Below are 9,462 nucleotides of genomic sequence, written 5' to 3'. Positions count from 1 at the left end.
CCCATTACCAAATACTAAACAGCTCCAGTAACTTCATGTCTGTCTCTGAAGGACATTCGTGTCTTGTTATGACAAGGAATTATTCATAATGTGTGCCTAGCATATAGATGACATCCTTTATTTGAAACAATAAAAGAGTCATCCTTACTAGCTGATGGAAATAAATAGGCAGGCAACATTTAAAGGGAAGGGGGAAAAAATGACCAACCAGTAGGCTTCTGTAATAATTGCTTGTCACCGTAACATCAAATAGTTCATCCTTTTAGGAACCGTTATGTTCTCTGGATGGAAAAAACGCAGTAATTCATAGAAAAGCGATGACAGGATTCTGCTGGTTTACCTAATAGTATTGAGTAGACAGGAGAATTACGGTTTGTAAGCAAAGAGTGGTTCTATATTTAGAATTGTTCTGTTGTCTTTTTACCCAATCAGAATTTTTCTCATTTAAAAAATATCAATACCCTTAAAAAAAATATCAAAGAGACTGCCACCACTGTTTTGATCTGACTATAAAAGTGCACAGCTCCCAGATTCATTCCCAATTACTTTCTTACTGAAACCTCTGATGTTGTTGGGAGGGAACAGGGAAGAGATGCTAGGCTTTAGTGCCCCTTGCTGGTCAACCTGAAGAAAATCTGAGCATCAGGATTGCCAGAGCCCAGGTTTTAATAAATGGTGTGACATGTTTTATTCAATGACTCAGAAGCCAAATCGATTGAACCTGAACATTTGTAGCCAGGCTTAACAAGTGTTCTAAGGATGAAATGATGCGTTTGGAAATACACATATGCTTTTAGAGAGGAAAGAGTTCAATATAAAGACAAACCACATGTTAAATCTTAGCCTAACCTCAAAATAAATCTAGGTAAATATATTCCTGTGAATGCACACTTAAGATGTAACAAACTCTTCCTAACCCCAAAGTATGATTTTTGCTTGATTACGCCTACAAAAGGGCTTCCCTGGTGGTTCAGATGGTAAAAAACCCACTTGCAATGTGGGAGATGTGGGTTCAATCCCTGGGTTGGGAAGACCTCCTGGAGGAGGGCATGGCAACCCACTCCAGTATTCTTTCTTGGAGAATCCCCGTGGACAGAAGGGCTACGGTCCATGGGGTCACAAAGAGTCAGACATGACTGAGCAACTAAGAACACAGATGTCTACAAAAATGTGAGTGGTGTGACTTTTCTGGCAGTCCAGTGGTTAAAACTTCACACTTCCAACACAGGGAGCCACAGGTTTGAACCCTGATGGGAGAACTAAGATCCCACATGCTGCTCAGTATGGCCTAATAAAAAACAAAAAATGTGAAGGACTTTTCAAACCATAAGGGAAAGAATAGATACCCCAAAAATTCCTAGCAGAATTCTCAAGTTAATTTCCAAAAATGATACAAAAACTTCTATCTACAGAGGAATTATTGTTTAGACACTAAGTCGTGTCCAACTGTTTTATGGCCCCATGGTCTGTAGCCTGTCAGGCTCCTCTGACCATCGGATTTTTCAGGCAAGAATACTGGAGTGGGTTGCCATTTCCTTCCCCAGAGGATCTTCCTGACCCAGGAATCAAACCCACGTCTCCTGCATTGGCAGGAGGGTTCTTTACTGCTGAGCCACCAGGGAAGCCAATGTATTACTATCTACAGTAATACCTTAGATCATTGATACTATCATTTTACTTTCAGTTCAGTTCAGTTGCTCAGTCATATCCGACTCTTTGCAACCCCATGGACTGCAGCATGCCAGGCCTCCCTGTCAATCTCCAACTCCTAGAGTTTACTCAAACTCATGTCCATCGAGTTGGTGATGCCATCCAATCATCTCATCCTCTGTTGTCCCCTTCTCCTCCTGCCTTCAATCTTTCCCAGCATCAGGGTCTTTTCCAGTGAGTCAGTTCTGTGCATCAGGTGGCCAAAGTATTGGAGCTTCAGCTTCAGCATCAGTCCTTCCAATGAATATTCAAGACTGATTCCCTTTCGGATGGACTGGTTGGATCTCTTTGTGTTCCAAGGGACTCTCAAGAATCTTTTCCAACACCACAGTTCAAAAGCATCGATTCTTCAGCACTCAGCTTTCTTGATAGTCCAACTCTCACATCCATACACGACTACTAGAAAAACCATAGTTTTGACTAGATGACCTTTGTTGGCAAAGTAATGTCTCTGCTTTTTAATATGCTGTCTAGATTGGTCATAACTTTTACTTTATGTCTAGGTTGTCATAATTTCACTTTAATTATACTGTAATTTTAACAAAAGGATTATGGCTTTTTAACTGTTTACCTTTTTTAGGATATGACATTACTTTTGTAATTTGGGGGGATAGCACCATGTAGCTTGTGGGATCCAAACTGCTTCCTCCCTTAGCACAGAGTCCTAACCTGTGGACTGCCAGGGAATTCCTTATTTTTATAATTTAAAAGCAACATCCATAACATGACTACACTTAAGCTGTCCATCATACCTAATTAATTCTTAGGATTCTATAGTGAACCATCAGATCAAATCTATCAATCTTATTTGAAACCAGAGTTCAGCTTGGAATTAGATCTCCTCCCTGACAAGATACCCATCAAGAACTTGGATTAAGCTCTTTCAGCCATCTTGGACCCTGTGGAGGCCTGCTGGGAACAGGACTTCTAAAACGACAAATATGTCTGGAAGGCTGTGGTCCAAGGCCATTTTTGCTGGCTATAAATGGGGTCTATGGAACCAGAGGGAACACACTGCTCTCCTGAAAAGTCAAGATGTATATGCTCGAGATAAAAGTTAATTCTATCTAGGCAAGAGATGTGCTTATGTGTACAAAGCAAAGAACAACACAGTAACTCCTGGTGGAAAACCTACCAAAACCAGAGTAATCTGGGGAAAGATAAATCGAGCTCATGGAAATAGTGGCATGGTTCGTGCCAAATTCCAAAGCAACCTTCCCACTAAGGCCATTGGACACAAAATCCTTGTGATGCTGTGCCCTTTGAGGATTTAAACATATTGAAAATAAATAAAAGTGTGGATTTGTCCTGTTTAAAAAAAAAAAAGAAGAAGAAGAACTTGGATTAACAAGATCCAGCTCTTGGGGCTGGAAAAAGTCTATTCAGGCAAAGTAATGCTGAGGCATATAGGTACCAGCACACAGCATATTTGCAGGTCAACCCCAGATGCCTCAGTGAGCAGATAAATCCTGGCAAGGCACCAGAGAAAGATGACCCTTCAAAAACATAGAGAACTTCAAGGGACCCACAATATCCAAAACAATCCTGAAAAATAAGAACAAAGTTGGAGTATTCACACTTCTCAATTTCAAAACTTAACTACAAAGCTACAATTATCAGTGAGAGTTGGACCATAAACAAAGCTGAGCACCAAAGAATTGATGTTTTTGAACTGTGGTGTTGGAGAAGACTCTCGAGAGTCCCTTGGACAGCAAGATCAAACCAGTCAATCATAAAGGGAATAATTCCTGAATATTCATTGGAAGGACTGATGCTAAAGCTGAAGCTCCAATACTTTGGCCACCTGATGCGAATAACTGACTCATTGGAAACGACCCGGATGCTGGGAAAGATTGAAGGCAGGAGAAGAAGGGGATGACAGTGGATGAGATGGTTGGATGGCGTCAGTGACTTGATGGACATGAGTTTGAGCAAGCTTTGGGAGTTAGTGATGGACAGGGAAGCCTGGCGTACTGCAGTCCATGGGGTGAGAAAGAGTCAGACACAACTTAGTGACTGAACAACAACAATAATAGCAATGGTACTGGCATAAAAACAGACATATAGATCAATGGAATAGAAGTGATAGTCCAGAAATAAATTTTTAATCTATGATTGATTTTTAATAAAATTCCTAAGACAATTCAATGGAGAAATGAATAGTCTTTCCACAAATAATGCTGAGATAACTGGATATCCACATGCACAAAAATGAACTTGAACCCTTACCTCACCCCATATACAAAATTAAATCAACAGTGATCAAAGACCTAAATGGTAAAAGACCTAAAATGGTGAAGCTGTTAGAACAACACATATGAGTAAATTTTCATGTCCTTAGATTTGGCGGTGGTTTCTTAAATAAGACACCAAAAGCATAAGCAACAAAAGAAAAATTAGATAAACTGGACATGCATCAGAATGAAAACTTTTGTGCTTCCAAGGATACTGTCAAGAAAGTGAAGAGAGAATGAACAAAGTTTGGCAAATCTTATGTCTGATAAGGAACTTGTATCCAGAACATATAAAGAATAATTGCAACTCAACAATAAAACGTCAAATTAAAAATTAATGGCTAAAAAACTTAATTGCTGATTTAAAAAAAGGCAAAAGATCTGAACAAACATTTCTCCAAAAAAGGTACACGAACGGCCATAAACACCTGAAAAGACTTACCATTACCCATTATTAAGGAAGCGCAAACCCAAACCACAGTGAACCACCACTTTATACTCACTGTTGCTGTTGTTTAGTCACTAAGTTGTGTCCGACTCCTTGCAACCCCTTCTCCTCCTGCCCTCAATCTCTCCCAGCATCAGGGTCTGTTCCAATGAGTCGGCTCTTTGCATCAGGTGGCCAAAGTATTGGAGCTTCAGCTTCAGCATCAGTCCTTCCAATGAATATTCAGAGCTGATTATAGCCACTACAATGGCTATAATAAAAAAGACAGACAATTACAAATGGTGACAAGGATATGAAGAATTCGGAACCCTCATTCCTTGCTAGTGAGAAGGTGAAATGTGTAGACCTTTCAGACAACAGTTAGTTCCTAAAATGTTATACATAGAGTTCCCATATGACCCATAAATTTTACTCCAAGATACATTTGCCCAAGATAAATGAAAACATGTTTGCACAAAAATTTATACATGAATGTCCATAGCAGCATTACTCATTAACAGTCAAAAGGTTGAAATAACCCAAATGTCCATCAAAATGGATAAACAAAATGTAGTTTAGCCACACAGTTGAGTATTATTTGTCGTCAAAAAAGGAATGAGGTACTGATATATCTTAAAACATGGATTAAACCTTGAAAACATTATTCTAAGTGAAGGAAGTCAGACACAAAAGGTCACATGTTGTATGAATCTACTACATTAGTCTAATAGGGCTGCTGTAATAAAACATCACAGACCGAGTGGCTTAAACAGAAGTTTATTTTCTCATGGTTCTGGAGATTAGAAGTCCAAGATCAAGATCTTGGCAAGCTGGTCTCTCACGAGGCCTCTCTGCTTGGCCAGCAGACTACTGTCCTCTCGATATGCCCTTGCATGGCCTTTCTTTTGCACACACAGCCCTGGTGTCCATTCTTCTTCTTATAAGGACACCAGTCCTGTTGGATTAGGTCCCCACCATTAAGTTTCCATTTAATTTTAATTACCTGAAGACTCAGACGATAAAGAATCTGCGTACAATGCAGGAGACCTGGGTTCAATCCCTGGGTTGGGATGATCCTCTGGAGGAAGGCATGGCAACCCACTCCAGTATTCTTGCCTGGAGAATCCCATGGACAGAGGAGCCTGGTGGCCTACAGTCCATGGGGTCGCAAAGAATTGGACACGACTGAGCAGCTAACACACAAACACAATTACCTCTCAAGGCCCTGTCTCCAAATACACAGTCACACTGAGGGGTTAGAACTTCACCATATGAATTTAGGGACTTATAATTCAGGCCATAATGTGCACTTGTGTGCGATGTCCAGAACAGGCAAATCTATAATGACTGAAAGTAGGTTAGTGGTTGCTAGAGGTTAGAGGAATAGGAGGATTGGGGTGACAGCTAGGGGATGCAAATGTTTCTTTTTCAGGTGATGAAATTTACTGAAGGTGATTGTGGTGATGGTGGAGCTATGAATATGCTAAAAGTCACTGAATTGTACATTTTAATTGAGTGAATTGTATATATGTGAATTATGTCTCAATAAAGCTATTATCAAAAAGCAAACAAACCGACACCCACCCAGAGCAAAAAAGATCATTAATAAAGTCTTTAAGAGGTAGCTGTATCCCATCCATAAGCATGGAGATCAGAGCCAAGATTAGAGTTTTAAAAGATGTGCAGGGAAGAAAGAGCCTAGCTCTGATGCTAAACATTCAGGGCAGAAGATCACGTGCCTATGGTCAAGGCTGCCCTGCCTGCAAACTTGGCTTAAACCTGAGTTACAGAGGACTGGCCCCCTTAAGCTTCTGTCCAAGGCCAGCATTTATCTTAAAGGCCAAAGAGCGACCTCCCAGCCCAGGCAGAAAAGAGTTTCTAAGGCGGGAAACTCGGCAGGGTGTGAGGAAGGGCCTGCAGTCATCTCTCCTGTGTTTCTGACTTCCCTCTTCCATTCCTTTAGAATGAGCATGTTAGACTGGAATCACCATGTAATCCTTCTGGTCTGATGTGCTCTTCTCTTAGGAGCTCTGTGTTTTCAAAGCATAGGTCTGCCAAGCTGCCTTTTTTAAGCACACTTGCCACATGGTCATTGTTGGTCTATTTATTGACCTGCTCTACTAGACTTAAGATCCTAGAAAATGGGAACTGTTACTTTTATTCCGGCACCCTCAGTGGCTCACCCATGGCTGAGCACATAGAAAATGCTCCATAGATGCTTATTAACTGAATTAATAAATGAGTCTTTGGTTTTCCTGTGTTGAATTTGTTAGAATGCACATAACTTTCTGCTTAGACTAGGCAATTTGGGAAATTAACAAACTAAAGAATCCTAATTAAAGCATTGATTTTATTTCCATAGAGTTGACATAATTATGGATAGTAATAGCTTAACATGTATTAAACTTTTCTAGACTGGGCCCTATGCTAAGTGACTTATATGTTAGTTATCTCATTTAATCCTCACAATAAACACCTGAGTAGATATTATTACTCCCATTTAACAGATATGGACACCGAGGATCACAGAGGTCGACTTGCCCAAAGTCATGGAGTTGATCACAGTGGAGCCTTGGTTTAAATCTCAGAACTCCAAAGCCTATTCATTTATCCTCTATACAATTATGACTTCTCAGGGGTTTTTTTTGTTTGTTTTTTTGGCTGTGTTATGCAGCATCCAGGATCTGTTCCACAACCAGGGATCAAACCTGTGCCTCCTGCAGTGAAATCGCAGAGTCCTAACCACTGGACAGCCAGGGAATTCCCATGATTTCTTAATATTTTATTTTGTCAACATACCCACATCAAATGTAAATGGAAAAGAGGCCTGAGGCCTGAGCTTATTGACCTGCCTTTCTTCTAAGCCCTGTCTGAAGGCTTCCTGGCCTTAAAGTTCAGCAGGTCCCTGCCTTGGTCTGAGATGGTGCACAGCTTCATCACAGATTCAGGCTGCCATTTCTGAGATTACCTCACTCAGGAGGCAAAAATTCCTCCCCTTGCCTTGAGAAGGGGATTATGAAAGTAACACACGCATAGAAAGTATGGGTGGTCTTCTCCCCCTTGTTCATGAATTCAGGTCTGAAATCAAGCAAAACCAGAAAAAGCCTTTTCAGATTGTTTTCACTTCTACTGACTCACAGCTTCCAGTGTTCATTGTATCCTCTTTCGTTCCCCTTATACACACTTCACGGCATTCTGCACAAAGGGAGAACTCAATACGAGTTGACTGCTTACCAGAATAGAACATTCTGACATTTCAGAGCAACAAGCTCAGCTTGAGGTGTTTCAGAAAGGCATGCATCAAATGTCACAAAGTTGTTATAAGAGATTCAACAGCTTTCACATTGACCTCAATAAACAGAATTAAATGTTTGCTCATTTCATGGTAACCATGTCCCAATGCAAACAGCTTGGTATGTTCTCTATTTCTATTTGCCGCTGTTACCTTGGCTGTCTGTGTGTTATAACTGGATGGCACTCAAAGATTGTTGTCTGCAAGGAGGGGTGATGTTTATACTCAAAGTGGGACAACATGAGTTCCAAGGGAGCTGAAATCATTCAAGACCAATGTGTATGATTGGGAAAATTAAACAGAACCAAAGTTAATCCACCACACTCAGGGTGTTCCTTGGTTCTAGGGTTAAGCCAGAATTCTAGGAATGGATGGGGTTGCCAATGCCAATTGTGTAAACTGTCCTCAAATTTCAAATGAACTGTGTGAGCAGAGAGAAAATTCAGATCTCTCCTGGATTCTTCTTTCAGAGTAAGGGCCAATGTCCCCATTCCCCTACCATTCTCACCAATACCCAGGGGTGGGTGAGCTGCTCCTGTTGAAGGCCCTATAACACTTCTCCTCCCACTCTGACCCTGGTTCCACTGCTGTTGCTTATCTGACTGTCTGTCTTCACCCCATAAGATGGAATAAAACTATTCTTACGCATCATTGTACATCCAGAACACACTTGACTTAAAGCATTTTTATTAACTGCATTAATGAATCATAAGGTTGATGGAGAAAAAGAAATGGCTGGCAAAAATTTGACTGAGAACTGACTCCCCGTCATGGAGAAGTCGCTACATCTTACTGATGGTGTCTCTTACACCAAGAGTGAGCCAAACCTTTTTATTTTTTAATTTTTTGGCCATACCATGCCACATGCAAGATCTTAGTTCCTCAATCAGGGATTGAACTCGTGCCCCCTGCAGTGGAAGCTCAGAGTCTTAACCACTGGACTGCCAGGAAAGACTGCTAGTGACCCAAACCTTATCAGCAGGGGGAAGACTTCAGTTGAAATGATAAGATCTTTTAAAGATTAAGACACTTTTCATCATTCTAATACCCTTTCAATGTCCTATAGAGATTGGTTTTTAAATTTTTATTTCCCTCATTTTTAATTTCTGAACAAAATGGCGTACTTAAGAACTGAATTTTTAAGTCCAAAATTAAATACAATATGTGCCTATATTTGAAATATGTCTTTTGAAAATATTTAAAGACTAGAAATCAGAGGATACCACTTTCATAATGTTCTTTTCAATTTTCATGAAATTTGAAGAACTTTAACTTTTCAATTATGAAATAGTATATGGAAAAGAGTTCTATTTTGAATCTGAATTATTTTTCAATGTCACTTACCTTACATTAGGGCTTCCCAGGTGGCGCTAGTGATAAAAAATCTGCCTGCCAATGCAGGAGACAGAGGAGATGTGAGCTCAATCCTAGGTCAGGAAGATCCCCTGGAGGCGGGCACAGCAACCCACTCCAGTATTCTTGCCTGGAAAAGCCTATGGACAGAGGAGCCTGGTAGGCTATAGTCCATAGGGTTGCAAAGAGTCAGACATGACTGAAGCAACTTAGCATGCACATAACTTACATTAATCATGTTAGAATTGCCTGCTTCCCCCCCTCCTAAAAAAAAAAAACTCTTAGGATACAGCTTATACATTATTTATATATATATCAGATCAGATCAGTCTCTCAGTCGTGTCCGACTCTTTGCGACCCCATGAATCGCAGCACGCCAGGCCTCCCTGTCCATCACCAACTCCTGGAGTTCACTCAGACTCACATCCATCGAGTCAGTGATGCCA

The 9,462-nt window shown here is 40.6% G+C and overlaps 1 pseudogene; it reads left to right on the top strand.

Annotated features, from left to right (window-relative positions):
- The first annotated feature begins 2,376 nt into the window (after positions 1–2,376).
- Positions 2,377–2,984, top strand: LOC105004819 (annotated as a pseudogene).
- The last annotated feature ends 6,478 nt before the right edge of the window (positions 2,985–9,462 follow it).

Source organism: Bison bison, unplaced genomic scaffold, assembly GCF_000754665.1.
Source record: "Bison bison bison isolate TAMUID 2011002044 unplaced genomic scaffold, Bison_UMD1.0 scf7180017864483, whole genome shotgun sequence".
Taxonomy (NCBI): domain Eukaryota; kingdom Metazoa; phylum Chordata; class Mammalia; order Artiodactyla; family Bovidae; genus Bison; species Bison bison.
Note: the sequence above shows the minus strand (reverse complement) of the source record. Positions and strands in the feature narration are given on the sequence as shown.